We start from the raw sequence: 18,917 nt of genomic DNA, 5'->3' as shown, positions 1-18,917 counted from the left end.
CATACCGATGTGAGAAGAGAGCAGCTGGGAAAGGAACAGAAAGACTCCAGAGTTTCATTGTTTTTAAAAAAAACTGCCCCTCCTCAAGCACATCACTATTTAACTCACCCCTTGCTCCTCTAATTTGCTGTTTTTTCCATTTGATGAGGAATTGGGGATGTCTGGACAGCGCTGCTCAGGACAACTCCTACTAGGTAACCCAAAAAACGTACATCTGGATTGTGGTCTTATGTCACGTTCTTCCCTGTTGGCTGTGATCCATGCTCCTGTAATTAAGTTCAAAATGTGTCGGTTTTTTTTGTTGTTGCTGTTGTTTTTCTTTTAATTATTTTTTTTCCCCCCACCTAAGGCTTTATGACTTTGTGAAATAAAAAATTACTTTATTTTAGGAAAATTCTTTTCATACTTATGAATGACAGTTTTGGAGCAGGGGAATGTATGGATGCTTCAAAGAAATCATTGGAATTTTATTTTTTCTTTAAATATGATGTTAAAGACTAGTTTTCCTTGATGCTCTCAGGAACAGATTAACTTAATTACTGAACTCCTCCTCCTTTAAACAAGCTTGAGGCATTGTTTTTGGCAAAGTTATAAATGATTGAAAATAAGAGGTTATAACTGAGAACGTTAAGCAACCATAACTTTAGTTTTCATTATCAGCTCTATTTACAATACTTCACAGTACTTTTTGACATAAAATGTAGACTGATGTCATGAAAAGAGCAAAGCAAAGAGGGCTTGTATTTATCACGTAGATATCATTCCTATTTAAGCATTACTTAACTAGCAGAACATCAGGCAGACTTTGTTGCTGACTACAGCTTGCAATTCAGAACCATTGCCTCCCAGAAGAAATGATGACCTGGTAAATGTGCCCACATCATTACATAACAGTATTTATAATCAAAGGATAAAATTATATGGCCCCAAATATGCTCAGCAGACAGAGAGCTTTGTGAATCATCTAGTGATATTCTCCATCTAATAAAGGGTGGAGAGGATCATGTGAGTGGAGGGTAATGAAAAAATGGTAGTCACGTATGTTTCTTTTCAAGAGCCAGATGCTGGAGGCAAATGATTCCACTCTAATTTTCTTTCTCTTGCTCTATTTTTTTTTTATCTTTTTTAATGTATATTTGTGGTCTTCATTGCTGTGGAGGAAAGCTGGAAAACGTGACCCAAAAGTACTCTAGGGGCTCAAAATCTATGGCTTTTCTTAAAGAGAATTTCTTGATTTAGCAGACTGTTGTGTCTGACTTGTAATTTAAAAAAAAAATCCCTCATAATGTTTTCTTAGGAAGGGACACGAGGCTTGACAGTATGAGAACAGAAGCAATGTAGTAGAGAAGTTAATATGTGCAGCTGTAGCTAATACAGAATTGGATGCTTGGAGTTGCACTGTAATGTCCTCAATAGAACATAAGATTAGATATCAAGAACATCTAAATCGTTGTTCTGACACTTATGCTGAGTTGTTGCTTAGCCACAAATCACACATACTCTGCTATTCCTTGTTTTGTCTTGTGAATATTTACTGCCTGCACTGGTGTGATGTGGTTACTTGCATTAATCTGTTCCTTTCTGTTCAGTCCTTTTGGAGGTATTATGTATATCTAATCCTCAGCATCCATTCTAAGTATCTTACATGAATGCCTAGGAAGAATACAGGAGAAAGGCCAAATCCTTTCATCACAACTGCAAAGCGGTAACTGGGCTGTTTGGCAGAAGCTAAGTCAATGGGGTGCTGTATTACCATTAACTGTTCCAGCAAACAGGCATCTTGCTGGAGAGAATACTGTGGAAAGTGTGCCCAGCTGTAGATGCTGGGTGCATTGGAAGGTGGTGAATTTTAACAGCGCGTTTCTGAAAGAGAAAAATTGTTTACATTATTTGCAGCAAGTGGGATCTGAATGGTTTTACAGTACACCTTTAATGATTAGCAAGGTAAGGCTGTGTTTAGGAGTCAAGGGATCCATCACATGATCTACTATAAGCATGGGATTAATTCTGCCTGACATCTCAAGCCCAAGATCTGTGTGTCTAAGTTAAGTGAATTGTCTAAATTTCTTTAGTTTTTGAAGAGGTGAGTAGGTGCACAGCAAGGGATGAATACATAGATGCATCCCAAAATGTCTAACTCTTACCATTGCCTACAAAGGGAGATAGATGACACTGCTAGATAGTTGCAGTTAGGTGAGATGAAACTGGGCCCGGGCATCTAGTTGCAGGTGTCTAGGGGATAAGCTTTCTGCTTAGTGAATAGACAGGGGATGGTTTCTTCTGAGAATAATTGAGACCATTTCAGGTAGGCTCCCACTCTAAATCATTCACTGAAAAAGCTGTCTATATCTTTACCTGTATACCTTAACATATATAGGATGTCCACATTCCTAACAGGATGCCTAAGCTAAAAACTGAACACCCACTGACAGTGCAACTTATCGCAGGTTGCATATCCCTATAGCTCCTGAAGACATGCCTACAAAAGGCAAGGTTTTGTTGCAACACCAATTTCTAACCTTCTGTTGGTAGAAGCTTTCATATCAATCTCTAGCAAATAATGGTATATATTCTGGTTTGACCATAACTGTACTCCTAAAGAAAATGCTTGGTGATGATTACACATGTTTTTATGTTAGTGATCGTCAACAAATAAACACTTTGGGTCCTTTCACAGTTCCTGCAGAAACTGAAAGAATATATTTTATGTCTTGAACTCTTGCAAGTACCTAACTTGCATGGAAATAAATAATCCAGGAATAAAATTAGGGCAACATCCATGCTTCCCTATCAGCTTGTCTCAGGCTGCTGCAGGGCAAAGGGCCTTTTCTGCATTAATCATGTCCAGTGTGCTGAAAGATTTGGCTAGAGCCTTAGCCAATACAGTTGGCGAGGGTCTGACACAGTTAGCCAAGCCTTTCTCCCCACTGACTTGACTACCAGGGCTGACAGCTGCCAGGTTCTGTTGTCCTCAAATGGAATTTTTCAAAGGTTTCTTCTCAAACTGTTGCCACCGACTGTCACAGAGCAAGCCCTGCTTTCTAGGTCAGCAGTTTTGTGTATATCGCATGGATTTGCCAACACACCCTTGTAAATTCTGTGCCCAAAGAGACTGCTTTGAATGAAGTCACTCAATAACTCACGTGTGAGTGTGCACAACATTCAGCACCCTCCTTTTGTCCCAGTTGAGTTGATTCTTCAGACTTGGACTGAAGTAAACAGCTGATCTGTATATCCATAAGATTGGCAGGATGTTGTGTAACACAGTTCACACAGCATATGGCCTGATGGTTTGGGAAGGTGCAAAGTTGTTAACACTGTCACTGCCTTCCAGAGGTGCCGAATTTAGAGAATAAAAGACCATCATCACTGTAACACTGTTTCAAGCAGTTTTTCTTTAGGTAGAGAATCACGTCCCTCTTTTGGGATGACAGAATATGGCCATGTATATCAGTGACCACCATCTGTGTGTCTGGGATAGTATCTTTATTGGAAAATATAACCTCCCGTGTCACTGAATGCTGAGAAAATACCTGCATTGGTAATCCTGAACCCTGGCATAAGTAGGGCACTTGCTCTTCTGGTACCTTTCTCCTTTATGGGCTGCCAACCTCTGACCGTCCTCTCATTCAGAATTCTGGCTTTTGTTATTAATTAGAGGTTAACTTTGCACTGCCATTGATTAAGTTACTAACACCTGTTTAAATTATCAGGCCAAATTTGAAACTTTAGTAATGAATTTGCCTTGAGTTATGGCATGAGGATGGAGTCAAAATCAAACCTTCACCTAGGCAGGAATTGTACTTGTAAAAAGGCAAAGAAAATGTTGAACACAAACATCTGGATTCTGCACTTGAAGTCTAAATTGATGAAATATTATGAAAATACAGGATGGGTGTTATGATGTGTCGTAGAAAATGTGAGATGGCTGAAGATTAGATCAAGCTAAAATGAGGATAGGAATCGTCATCAGCTGCAAGATGAGAGTTGCTGTCCTCTCATTGTATAAATAGGAAAGTATATGTAATGGCATGGTTGTTAATATGAGGATTCAGCCTCATTTAAATATTTATCTAATTCCATAAAAAGATTGTTGCAAAAGACGCTGATTGGGAACAGAAGACTTGATTGATTTCCTAACAGGAAAGGTTTTAGCCATACTGCTACGTAGTAACCTATTTCAAAAGGTACTGTTATCCTAAGTAATGATGTATTCTTTTTGTTATTAAACTTGTTCTATCACTTGTTAAACCAAAATATAGTTGTGTTGGTAAGGAAAGGATGTTGCCTGCTTCTTAATGTCTTTCAGTCTGATGCAAACCCTGGTGTCCTCTGCTCTCTTCTTTTGGTGAAAAGGGTAAAATGCTGCCTCAGGGCTGTTTGCATAGTGATTTGTTTAGAACTTGAGATGAACAAAGCCACTGGAGAGGAAAGAGCTTTCTGCATTAGTCTGTGGCTGAACAGAAATGAACTGAGCTACAGAGAGGGTTTTATTTGCATAATCTACGTAACCATAGTTAATCATGTTGGGAATCTCTGTAACTCACTCTGAAACAGTTACATTTGGGAAAGGAACTTAAAGGTGAAGGAAAAGTAATAACTACTTGGAGGGTGTACATCCGTGATAGTGACACCATGCTTGTAGGCTTGTATAATGATGCTGTTTTCTTCAATGAAGATTGCATGTAACTTGAAAAAAATCTTATGGAGGAAGGGGAGTTGCAGAAAGATTTGGGCAAGGAAATTAGATCAAGGCTGAAGCCTCTCCAGCCACTGCTGACATCCAATGTCATTGTAACTTTGCTGCATGGTGGTAAGAAGTTAGTCTTAGGTTATAGTTTGCCGGGGCCTGGAGAAAGATCTGAGTAAATTCCTTGTCTTCAGTGGTGCAAATATGTGATGTACTGTTCATTGCTTGCCATAGTGGTGGGAGAAAGGAAAGCAACCTTGTAAGGGTTGCTTTTCACAAGTGACACATTTACTAAACCTCTGCTTACATTTTTCCATGTATAGATGCAAATATGGATATGAAGCATATGCTGTACATTTGATGATAGTGTGTTTCTTTCACACTTAATAAAGGTTTCCTAGTTTTATCCACAATGGATGGTTGCATGTTAGAGTCACTGGATGCTGATGATATTCAAGGAACGTTTTGGTGATCCTAGGAATTTCTTAGGAATCCTCAGGCGTTTGCACAGATGGTACTTTGTTTTAGAAAGAAAGAATTATTTTTTTTTTTTTTTTTTTAATGATTAGTGTGACTTTTGACTCTTCCTGGTCATGGGTTGCACTTCAGATGCAAAGTGATGTCATTTAGATGGCATATTTAAAAATACCGCAGAACTGATGGCTTTGTGTTTAAAGTGGTTGCTACTCTAAAATATGCACTACCAAATATGCTCAGCAGCAAACTTATGAGACAATTGTTCCTAATGGAATCAATTTTAGGGAAGGGAATTGCAGGATATCTTGGAGTGATCTAGTGAATGATAGGGCAAACATCAGTAGGATGGCTAAAGCCTGATTTAATTTCAGAAAATTGTGGCAAATAGCAGAAGTAGTAGGAAGGGGAGAGGTTGGAAGATAAAGAAAGAGAAACAAAACAATAGGAAGAAAAACAAAGAAGTGGCATAATTTATCTTTACAGAAAGTGCTTTATGCAGACTTTCACAAGAAATGTTGCCTTTTGTTGAAGAAGAGTCAGGAATCAGGACATAGCAACATACATAAGAGAGAAGAATCCCCCCAACTGAGAAAAATGTTCGGCTTTTTTCTATTAAAAAAAAAAAAAGGCATTTCTAGGGGTTTCCCCCCCAGCCTAGATCCCACTCTAATAATGGCCTGGTTGATGTAGTGCCCACATCTAGCTATCGGGAAACAGACTTCTGCTTCTATTTGTAACAGTCAAGAAGAGCAGCAGCATTGTAGCATGTTTATGAGTGTATATTGTTTTGCCTCATTGAGGGACACTTCTCCCTAGGGATAAGAGTTCATTTATCTTCATGTTGGCTCCAGAGGGAAATTGTCTCGAGCAGAGAACAGTTAGTTGTAGTAAGCTGTGTATGTATGTACCATGTTTTGATGTACTTCACTGACAGCTAGTAACCAGACCTAATCCGTCAAACTTATTTCACCTAAGACCCAAAGTATAACTTCAATTCTGATCTTTAAGGTAAAAGCATCACAAATCTACTTGGCTCCTAACTTTCTGTTTTTCAGTAAATAATACCTTTCCTTTCTTTTTCATTTTTTTTTTTTTCCCTCATTTCCTCTTCAGAAACACTACTTCTTTCAGTCACTGATGTTTTTAAAAAAAGCAGCCAGTAGTACCATACAACCTGTTTAGCAAGGATAACATTTTATCATGCAGTCACTGTATTAATATATATTATGTAGTTGACTTGCTATCCTTACTTGTTACAGAGTTGTTCCTAATTGGGTATTTCTTACCAGTTTGTTACCCCTTTCAGATTAATTGGAAAATTGAAGTCATTTGCAGTTGTTAAAGATTCCTCAATAATTTTACAAGAACAGGAATCTTGATTGTAGGAACTGTTTGTTATCTGGGTAATAGCTATTAGCGAACAAGATTCCCAACTACAGGTTCCCTTTGGCTACTTCTGTTTCCTCTGATGAACTGGGAAAAAGCAGAGAAAAAAAAATCGCTCCACACCTCAAATTCTACCTCTGAATTTAAGAAAGCACTTTCTCACCTTCTTGATACAGATCTTGTTTGTTCAGTGTCTGTTTCCTTTTTTTTTTTTTTTTTTTTTTTTTTTTTTTTTTTTTTTTACTGTTGCAAGGTTGGTAATGTCCTCTTTTTAGTTTTTTATTTTGAAAGCAGTTAAAAATATTCTGGGTAGAATCTGAAAATGCAACATGACAATCTCTGGACACTTAAACACTTCATGACCAAAAGCTTGTCTTCTTCCCATACTATTTTTATTGTTTCTGGTGACACTGTAGCACACATACAGATTTGCACTAGAAAAGAAGACCAGCTGACAAAGATCATTCTTTATAGACTGGACCTAAAAAGACCAACAGAAGTTGCTGTGTCTTACCTCTTCCTCTGTCACTCACTTCTAAAGGGAAAATAAGGCTACTGTATATTTTTGTGAATATTAATAAATGAGGTTGGATGGTGGGTTGATAAGCTGGTGGCCAAGGGGCAGTGCTGTGCTTCTGGAAAATCCTCTAGCTAGTGCCAAAATTAACTGCATGTGACAGTTTTTTCAGGTTACATTGCAGTTATTTCATCTGGCTGTACCAAACACTTTCATTGTGAGATCTTAGCCTGTGTATGAGGTTTAGGTGTTATTTAGCTTCACTTTGGCCAAGGGTTGTATGATACTTTTTTTTTTTAATTATTAAGGGACATACAGATTAATACTTTTAAATCTAAAAGTAAGTAAGAAATAAAGTATATTGTGTTACTCTCAGCATCAGGTCAGGTAAAAGTTTTCTAAAAGTTTCTGTTCTACTCTTGTTGGATGCATTATTCTTCACAACCCTTAATAAATAGTCATACACAACACGTTACATGAAATTATAGTTTTCTCACATGAAATGATTAAAGACTATTGAACTGGGTTTGCATTACTGTACAAGTACTGTTCCATAACAAATCTTATCATAAATCCTCAACAACTCATTTCTGTTACCAGCTGCTTCTTTATTTATTGTCTACTGGACTGTCTTTCAGAAATAAGATTTTATGGAAGAAATTGGAGGTGCATAGCAGTTCCATGCACAAAGATTGCTATTAGCATTACATTTTAGTTCTGGCTAAGTGTTGACTGTAGAAAAACAAGGGAATAAAGGATGACTTGCAATTATTTTGCTCAGAACGTGGCTGAAGAAATCATGCTAGAATAATGTATATTACACCTATGTTGATGTTATGAAGTATAGTTGCTAGATATCGTTGTGAGAATTGTATGGAAAAACAGGTGATGTTTCACTAAATACAGCTGAGTGCATGAGTCTCAACAATGCTTTCAACCCAGCTCAGTAAGCACTTGTTACAGCCTTGAGATTACTCTCATGCAGGAGAATTTCAAGAGAAAAGTGTTCTGGGTAATTCCTTAGAGAAGGTAAACCACCGTTTTTCTCTGAAGTTGCATAGCTGTGGGGTATTTGATTGACAATCTTGTATGATGCAAGACGTTTCTCCTGAAAGTCAGCTTTTTTATTACAAAGTTGTGCTAAGTTTTTATATTCAGAGTAATTACAGTGATTGATTTAACTAATATATATATGTATATAATGGAAGTGCTAGAATTAAAGATGCCAGTGGAACCTTAATTTGGTTCTCTTTTGCATATATGCTATAAAAGAGTCTTTAATTATGTGATCATGTACTATTTTATTCATACAGCTGTATCTCTGCATGTATGCAGAAAATTCTAACTACAGTACTTACCTGTAGGTCCTCTACTGCTCTGAAGTATTGATATCACTTCTCAATTTCAATTCCGGTACAGAAAGTCAGACTTTGCTTGTGCTCTAGGAATTTGCATACCCAGCAAGCATGCTGTTTATGCTTTTATTTCATGCTTTATATCCATATTATATCCTCTTCAGTTTCTGGCTGAAGTTGTGCTCATGTTCTGGATCTCTTCTTTTCTTGAGATGTGAAGGCCCAGATTTGATAGCATAGAAACCTTGTGGGCAGTGCCAAGGTGTTGGTCAAGCAGAGTCTTATCCACAGTGTTGTGCAGTGCTGAGCTCAAACTTGTGCTATAGACATAAAAAGATGGCAACAAGACTTCTGGTGATGCATCATCCATTCTCTATCCAGAGACAAATTGTAAGGAATTTTGTTACAGGACATCACCTCCAAATAGTGTTGTCTAAGGTGTGATGGTGCTGTGGTTATGAGGGTGATGATATCAACTGTTGTATGATGCAGTGCCTGAGAGCCATGAGCTCTTTGATAGACAGGAGAAGTGGGTAAGATATTGCTGTTACAGAAATCACTTATGCTCTGCTTACCATCAGGGAAGGCTGTAGGGAATCATTACATTAACCTTAAAAGTTGTTGTCTGCATAGCTTGACTCACACCTGATAGTTACTATCTCCCAAAAAGGGTGGACCTAAACCTCATAAAATCTCATACTAGTTTTTGGACTTGTGTTCCTCTTTTCTATAAGCTGTTACCTCTCTCAACACATCAAAATGATGAGGATGTAGTTTAGGAAGATGCAAAAACTAGGCTAATGGTCCTAACACATCTCTTTTCCCAGTATCCTCTTGTTCCCTTGAACTGAGCACCATCTGCTCCTGGTGATATTGGGAATCCTGAAGCAATTGCTTGTTACTTATTCTATGTTACCATCCAGCACGGTATTGCTGCACATGCTAACTGTACTAGATTAAAAATGAGCATTTATCACATCTGTGTTGCTTGAGAATCACAGTGTGACCATAAGATCTCGGTTATAATATACATAGCGCTTTTTAATCAAACCAACAAACTTGAACAGACAATCCAAGTTAATTGTTATCAGTAAGGCTTTTTTATCAGTATAAATCTCTGAATGGTGATTTTTATCACTGCAAATGTATTTTTAAAAAAGCAATTGAAGTAATAGATAGGAAACACATTGCACAAAGTTATTAACACCATTAACTCCCAATATGCTTCAAATACATTGAAAACCTGAATTAACAGTACAGCTAATTTTTAACATGCCTGCACAAGATCTAAAATGTTAGATATAAAATATATCTAAAATATAGACATAATTCTAACTTTGCAAAGTAAGGGAGCCTTCTCTGAAGCTAAAAACTGTGTTTATCCCCTTCCAACTACTCATGAAAATTTCAAAACCTGGCAAATTTCCTTAGCCTTTTGGCCTGACTGGCTATAGAAGGGAAAACTTTATGGCCAGAAATGACAGTTGGTTATTGTATTTATTTATTTATTTACTTATTTTAAAAACAGTCTAAGATGAGCTGTGTCTTACTTTTCAATTAAAACCTTTGTTAAAAATAGACTTTTCATTAATTCTAGAATTCTTTTAATTTCTACTCTTAAGTCAATGTCAGAATTCAGTGAAGCCTTATCCTCTGTTTGGTTTCATAGTTCCTGACAGATCCACAGAGCATGTGTATTGCCTGCTGACAAGAAACACCATCATCCGTAGGCTGTGGTGCTGACAGTGATGAAGCAAAAGCACAAGTATCATGTGTTTAGAAACTCAGGGAAGCACACAATACATAACACGCAAAAGCAGAGTGAAAACAGAGAACCTCTAATGTCCCTAAAGGAAAAGTCACATATTATCACTGGTGTTCATTACCCTAGTGAAAATCATATCTGCCTTTCTACATAAAATTACATGTTGGAAAAATGTTGAGATATCTTCCACCGTGGATTGACATACTCCATTCTGTTTAACCTTAAAAAAGCTGTGCAGAATATGCAAAATCAGTTCCACAGACCTTAAAATCCCTCCTCCAGTGCATTCTATTGAGAAACCTGTTCAAGTTCTGCTACAGACTTCAGCCACAACAGGCAGCAGAAACTGCTATACAAGGCAAATATCCAAAGTGTGTAATATTCTTTCCTCAAAGAATATGGTCAGGTCATCCCACAGGAATTTAATTTAGATGGGATATCCTATAGGCTGCATTGACAGAGGCTTTCAAGTTGCCTCTAGATAATGATGAGGTTAAGCCCATCACTCTGGTAGATTCTGAGCAGAAACCAGCATGTAAGTGTAACACAAGCTATATTCTTTGAGATCAACTGTGTGTAGATGGTGGTCATGCAGTACAGTGTAGAAATACTTCTTTCCTCTAATAAACTCCAAGATCATGTGCAAATAAACTTGGAGGAAATGCAAACTGTGATTGTCCTCCCAAGGAATGACAAGACTTACAAGACACAGATAGCAATGAACTCTAAAAGGGCAGGTTGCATCTCCATTCTGACAGTCCAAACATTGAGATCTGCAGCTAGTAAACAGGGCTAGCAATTGGCTAGCCATGGTTGTATATTTCTCACAGGTCATACAGTTCTTGTGCTGATACCCTGTTGCTACAGCTCAAGACTGAGCTACAGGTTTTCTTTGACATCAGAGGAAATATTTACATCAGGCTGAAGTTCTGCAGCTGTTCCTGGGCATAATATATTTGCGGTACCATTCTCCAGTGCCAGCTGGTGTTTGTTTCATGAGCCCAGAAATGGCTTTGTGGGGAGAGGCAGTTCCAGAAAACTCTTGCTCTTGAAGCCACTATTCACTCTATGTCTTTCACAGTCACTAAAAGGGATCTGGAAATGCAAGCAGGGACAAGCAGTGGTAGTTACCATGTCTGCTCTCACAAATCATTCAACCAGGAATGCTTGGTGGTGTCGCAGAAGCTGGCCAGAAAGCTGCTGCTCTTTGGTGGTAGCATATCAGATAAAATTGTCACGATAGCAACTGCCAACTCTGCCATATGGCAGCATGTGGCATTCAAGCTGATATGCTGAGAGTCTGAGAATCATATCATCTACTTGGAGGAATGGCAAGGAAGGTGATGAGGATCTGAGGATGTTGATCACTAGATGCACAGAGCATCCTTAACTTCTGTTGTCATGCCTGTATGCCACCAATCCCAGAAACACCTTAGTCAGGCAGTAATGCAAAGGAGAATGGGTTACCTGGTCATGTAGCTGTGCTCATATGTGAGAGAGCATCCTTCTTCTCCCTCTCCCTTCTTCATGCCCTCTCATTATATGAGTCTTTGTAAAGGTAGCTGTTAGTTTGGACAGACCAGTTAGTACAAAGCAGTTAGAGCAAACTATCATAGTAAATCTCCGTATATAGACAAGCATTTGGATAAATAAATCAATCTTGTGACTTTCAACCTGTGGTTTTCAGAATTTGTTGCAATGACATTTGAGGCATTATTCATGGGTATGAAGGATCTCATTCACTAGTCTTAGCACTCTGAAGTGATCATTTACATGCACTGGCTTCTTTCTGTGTATTTTGAGCTCTGCTCTGACACTGATTCTTGCTGTTTCCTTAGGCAAAAGCATAGATAGGTTTCTCTGTAATTTATTTAGGACCTGGAAAACTGATGCTGGCTGTATGATAGCAGATAAGGTGTTTGCTGTCAATGAATTTATCCTGTACACTGGAAATTTGAAATTCTTGAAACACGGAAAAATATTTAAGCTCTCGTCCCTCTCGGTATTTACCTGATTGGGTCAACACTTCCCAGAGCTGTGTGTCTAAGACTAGATCCACTTGCAAGCACAGGCTAAGCAGGCAATTTAAAGCAGGAAAATAGCCATGGCTCTCTTGTCAATTTTGGTATATTCTAGGGCCCCAGGAATCCAGGTTGCTACATCTGCTAAACCAGTGAAGAAGCTGTAAGATGGCAACTTTAACTGGGAGGGTTAGTAGTAAAAATCTTTGCCCTTTCCTCCAAGAGACCAGAGTCTCTGTAATTGTTCTGCCAGCCTCCATCATTACATCTCTTCTCAGCCTAGAAGAATTGATCGGACCCATTTGTCTTGTTTATGCTGCTGAGGACCCACTAGAACATGAACATAATTATTGTACAAACCTTGCTTCCTTTCCTCCTCCTCTTCTTCTCCTTTCCTCGTCACCCACCCCTTTTGCTTCAGCTAGTTCTGCTGTCACCTAGATACAAGGACTGCCTGGTTTTTGGCTCCTGCTCCTCATTCTCTACTTCATTCATAGTACAACATCAGAGCAGAATCTTGTCTAGTGCTTAAAGTTTATACTGCTTCTTGGATGTGTAAATGGATGTTGAGTGTGATCATTCCCTTTGCTTGAAAACTAAATGGTACTGAGTGGAGGGACTTAGGGAATTATAATTGGGAACCTGGTTGCCAAGTTCAAAAGAAAATTGTGGGTGGAAAATTCCACACAGGAAGATGCTATCTGGTACCTATAATACTTTACTTTCACATGGGCTTTTCAACAACACAGTACCTGATCGTAATGATTCCTTGTTGTTTAAAAATAGTGTATTTCTATATGTTAAAAATTATACTTAATAATGTTGTAGAAAGAGTTATCCTACCCTCTAATCAATATATATTTTTATATTTTGATAAATAAAATTAAGTGGATAACAATCAGTAAAATGTTTGCAGCTTTGTTTTCAAATGAGGACAATGGAACTAATTATTACATAGAATCATAGGATGCCAAATTAGATGTCTCTTAAAATAAAGCTACATTTTCTTTTTGGAGAATATTATTTAACATGAACTGCCAGCTGTAACAACAATAGTACATCTTGTACTGCCAGCTTTAATAGAGAATACATGGTTAAATTAAGGCCAAGTCAAAAAAGTTTTTATAATAAAGTTCCAAATTAATTTCTCACTCATTCTCATAATCTAACCTGGATATCAATATTGTTTTATTTTGTATTAAAATTTTTTGTCAGTTTTTGATTAATAAGGAATGTATTTTCCTTAAAAGATGCAGGCAACCCCATTTTCCCCATCTCCCCATACACAAAAATAGCATATCTGTATTCAAACCAATAAAGAATGCACTGTAGATAAATTCATACTGTACCAATGGAGTGTAAGGATTCTATTAATGCTTTAGTGATATCATCAAGGAAGAAAAAGGCAAAATGGATCCACAGCTTTTACTCTTCTGAGTCTGTAATGAAGCAGTGTTGTAGCAGCTGCTGTCTGTTTTTTTTGTGTTTTTTTTTTTTTTCCCCCTTTTTTCTGTAGGCATCAGTTTGTGTATTGTGAAAGGGATTTTTTGTTTGTTTGTTTTTTGTTTGTTTGTTGTTTTTTTTTTTGTTTGTTTTTGTTTTGTTTCTTGTTGGGTTTTTTTTGTTTGTTTTTTTTTTTTTTTTTAAAGATTCCTGACATTTCCTTCTTTCTTTTTCTTTCTCTATTTTTTTTTTTTTTTTTTTTAAGAACAGTCAGCTTCCTCTTGTTACTGCTGTGATGTACTTTTCCCTACTAACTCCAAGACGGAGCCTGAAATGCAATATGGAAATTACTAATATGACAGAGAAATATGAGATTTATACTGTAGAAAAAGTGGCTGTAACAGTATATCAGAGAAATTATTGAATGTTATCGGTCATAGCACAATTTATTATTTTACTAGTGTGCTGTGAAAAGTTGCTCAGCCAACTCAAAACTATCCTACTATATTAGTGCTGTCTGGGAGTTTAACTGGTAGCACTTCACTAAATGCAAGCACAGTAATTATTTGTACATTAGTCCCTTGGATTCCTCCCTCCCCATCCCAACCCATCATCTTAACATACCGTATGTGGGGTAATTTGCTTCACTATTTTTATTTTGGACTTTGTACGGTAAGGATTTCACTGAGGAAAGATGGCTGAAAGATATAAGGGAGGGCTGAGAATTTGGAAACTGTCTGCTCTGCACTTTGTGTATGCTCCCTGCCAAACTCACGTGTAACTCTCATTAATGCTAATGGGATTTAATACATGCTGCAAGAAGAAAATATCCTCATTTATTTTGTACTGAATCGAGTGGTAGCAAAAGTGCTGTATTGACAACTCTGGAGCCCTCTCTTTATCCACAGAACAGGCAGTGTCAGAATAAGTTTCCTCTTACAGCTTGGGGTCTCAGTCTTCTTCTGGAGGGATCTCTGAAGGAAAGCACAGCCACTGGCACCTCTGTCACTCTTGCCTGCACAGATAACAATTTTGTGCTGTGGACACCTGTACAGTATCAGCCCAACCAAGATTTCCCACACTTCACTCATGATATACAACTGTCTGTAAGCTTAGTCTGGGTTTTAATGAGTACTAGAAGGATGAACAGTACAAACGAGCTCTTTCAAATCACAGAAATGGCCCATTCTCACAGTTCTGCCTGTAAATTCTTCAGACCAATATACCTGTCAGAGGAAAACTTTTCCCAGGATTTATAGACTTGGACATAAAAAGTTAGGTTGAGTTTAAGTAGGATGTTGCTTAAATAAGTCCTTTAAAATGGCTGTTGCTTCCAAGCAATGTCACTGGATGTAGGTGATGTAGTAGTGCTGAGTTTAGTGGCACATGTGTTATACATGGACTTCATTTTTCATTATTATTGAATGATAATGATAACTTTGTAAAGATGTCTTCTGATATATGTACATGTGTGTATACTGGTGAGCAAAAGCTGTTCAGTTGAAACTCAAACTTCTTGCAGGAATACGTTAATTTAAAAACATATTTGGGAAAAAAGTAGGGGGGGAAGTTCTTTATTAAGATCATGGCAATATTGTTTTCTTTTGATTGTGAGAAAAAACTAGATAGGCATAATTATTTACATATTTAACATACTGTAAGTCATATTCCGGTGAAATTTTTGGATTCTACCAGAGGGAAAAATTTGAGTTGACTTGCTTTTTTACGGAAAACTGGTTTAGTTATTTGTTTTTTTTTCATTATTATCATGACTCAGTTTACCTTGATTGATGATGTTATTTCCATTAAATAGACAAGGACACTCACCTGAGATTCCAGAAAGAGCTGTCTCACATCTGACAATTAGCCAGGGTTACAGGGTACTTTTCTGATCTTTTACCCCTCCTTCCATATCAGCAGGCCTCTGGGTGGAGTCTCTTTCTACCTGGCTGGCCTTATACATCTTTCTATTGCATGTTTGGCGCTATCTATATAAAACACTAATTACCACATGCAGCTGAACTGTCTTCCAAATGGTAGCGATGTTAATTGTTTTATGGAAACTTGCTATGCAATGGTTATAATGAAGAGTTTCAAAATTAAATATTGTTACTTTTCTTCCTTTGGGCTAGAAGAGAAGGCCTTCAACAGAGAACATCTTGCTGTGGAAGGAGGAGTCATAGTATGCATAATATCATCACGTTTGCTGAAAGTCAACCTCTTATTGCTGATGTAGCATACTTAGAATGTTTTAAAATCTCTGGCAAACTAGACTTTGAAATTTACTGAGTCCTACTACTAAGGCATTCCTTGTTGAATGTGTCTCCAGTGACATGTACCCTGTCCCACCACTCTGCCTTATGCAATGAAAATCTCTAGTTCCTCAGGCTTTCATAATCCTGGATAGTAGTTACCCTCTCAAGAACAAGGTAAGGTTTGAACAAATTTCTCTTTCTTCTTCCCAAGCTTCAACCCATTGGACAACAGCAGATGACAATGTCTTTATGCAAAGAGGTGTTGAGAGCTACGAGTTCTTGATATTCTATTCCTTGCATTACTCCACTGTTTGCAAATGTTGCTGCTGCTTCCTCCTGAGCTCCTTGGAAACCCTCTCTGAGTTTTAACTTTCCAGGCTTAGACAATGCAGTAAACAAATGTGGTTTTTTTTTTTTTTCTTGTCCTCTCTTAAACATGCATAATCCCCTTCTATTTCAGTCAAAATGCAGTGGATAAATGTAACTTCTCAACCTGATAATGACCATGGTCACTGGATCATGACTTTCAAGTCACTGCAGAAGCTGCTTCTCATGTTATAAATCACACATAACACTTAGCCTCACCTTAAGGTTTTGACAATTCTGTTCTTTTATCTCCTTTGTTCATTCAGTAATGCCACTTTGTCTCATTTAAATCCACCTATCATTGTATTGTATATAATTTTTATATATTTTTTTTAAAACCTTACATTGGTGTCTATCTATGCAAAAATCTCTCAGTACTACAATCTCATTCTAACAGATGTATGCTCTTTTCACCTTCAAGTGCTTAGTGTAAAATGTGCCTTATAGAACAAAAAGCTTGAGTTTTTATATTGCCCTTGCTGTTGTCTCAAAAGTGGACTGAAATAAACAAAAAAATAAAAGTGGAATCAGCTGGAATTTAACACCATCCTTGGGGTCTCTGAAGGTATCCTGTAAAACCTAAACCAGATACTAAGTAAATAATGGTTTAATCAGTCTCTTTTTTGTCTTGTGTGATTTCAAATAAATGGTTGATTCTTAGGTAGTAGATAAAAGGTATTGGAAAAGAAAAACAGTAATAAAGCTAAGATGTGTTTTGAAAGTTGGATACTAGTCTTTCCTTTATGTTTTCTTCTGTAATGTTGCAGTTACTTGTTATTTGGGTCATTAAATCAACCTGCAGAAGCCAGGAGGGGGACTTCATTTTGAAGGTTACATTTTGATTTTTTTTACGGGTTATCTCACTTTGTAGTTACACTGGATCTTTTCTGATACTACAGATAATTACCTGCTGAGCTCCATTTCTAATATATAATTTGACCACAACAAAAAAATAATTGTGCTTTCATTTGGGAAAGTGTGTGGTTGGTTTTTCCAGATTTAGGCTGGTCACCGTTGCCAGACCTAATGGCTACATGCCTTCACATAAAAAATAAACTGGTCTGCTTCTCAGTGAACATAATTCAGACTTGTAGGGTGTGAGGCTTGTTTGCCGGGCTTTTTAACTCAGATAAACAGTTCCCTTCTATTCTACAATTTATTTAATTAATGTTCATCTCATTAGTAGGGATCTATCCTAGTCATTTACCATTGTACAGTAAATTGGTTTAATGAATTCTGTGATTCTCTCAAAATTTGCAATCATATGAGAGGCCTCGCTAAAGTAATAAGTCGAGAAAGTACAGCTTTGGAGATTCATTAAATTTTATATCTTATGAATTGTCTCTGGAAAAACTGAAAGCAGCACAGTGCTAAAAAGTGGCTATTAGTAGACCTGCTTGTTATAGATGACCAGAAAGTACAAAGCTTAGTTTGGCTTTGAATGTCATTAGCACACGGTTTGTTTTTGGTTTTGTTAGGGTCTTTTTGTATTTTGTTGGTGGGGTTTTTTTGTGTGTTTTTTTTTTTTTTTTTTTTTTTTTTGTTGTTGTTGCTGTTATTGTTGTTGGTTTTTCAATTTATTTTTATTTAATGTCTTGTAGGAATGAGGGTCTACTACAAAGTACTATGGTCAAATTCCCTTTAAAATAGGCTGTCAATCTCTGAATTTCTTCTTTGGCTTAACTCGAATGACAGAAGAACAAGGTGTGTTCTAAGAAAAGTCCACACAGAATGTCTACTAAATTCAGTTGAAATGTGAGTTTACCTGCACTGTGTACTGGAAAGAATTGGAAAATGAGACCAAAAAAAAAGTAGGATTGATAATTTTCCACTTAATTAATTTTCCTGACCTTTTTCCTCTTCTCTTCCAGTTGAGTTAGTATTCAACCTGATCAGAAAATAATGTGGAAAGGAATTAGAGCACTTATTAAAATAGAATAGAATAAAATATTTCAGCTTGAAGGAACCTACAGTGATCTAGTCCAACAGCCTGACCACTTCAGGGCTGACCAAAAGTTAAAGCAAATTAAGAGCATTGTCCAAATGCCTCTTGAACACTGACAGGCTTGGGGCATCAACCACCTCTCTAGGAAGCCTGTTCCAGTGTTGACCACCCTATCGGTAAAGAAAAGCTTTCTAATGTCAAATTTAAACCTACCCTGAAGCACCTTTGAACCATTCCCATGCATGATGTCACTGGGTACCAGGGAGAAGAGATCAGCACCTCCATCTCCACTTTCCCCCCTCAGTGGGAGGGAAGTTGTTCTCAAGCTGTCTGAGAATAAAGAAAATTATAAATATAAACTATTTTTCTACATTAATACGGGAAACAAAGGAAATGCTTCAATTAAAGGTATCTGCTCTACTTTTTCACTTACTTTCCTTTATATTCTTTACAGAGTAGGTAGGCTCATGCCCCTAACCTGTATCAGAGTGGTGACTAGGGCTGATGATGCACTATTTAAATAACAGCTGTGATGTAGAATACACTAGCTGATTGTCAGCCATTACTTTAGCCACAACCTCCATCTGGTTGAGACTTCTAAATCTTAGAGGTGTCTTCTGCTACATAGTGAGCTGTGACCAGTCTCTGACCAACATTCTGTGCATAGAAAAATTCTTTCTTTTCCACATTATATAGG

Source organism: Tyto alba, unplaced genomic scaffold (assembly GCF_018691265.1).
Source record: "Tyto alba isolate M040663 unplaced genomic scaffold, T.alba_DEE_v4.0 Super-Scaffold_21, whole genome shotgun sequence".
NCBI classification, from domain to species: domain Eukaryota; kingdom Metazoa; phylum Chordata; class Aves; order Strigiformes; family Tytonidae; genus Tyto; species Tyto alba.
The sequence above is the reverse complement of the archived record's forward strand: the minus strand, read 5'-3'. Positions refer to the sequence as shown.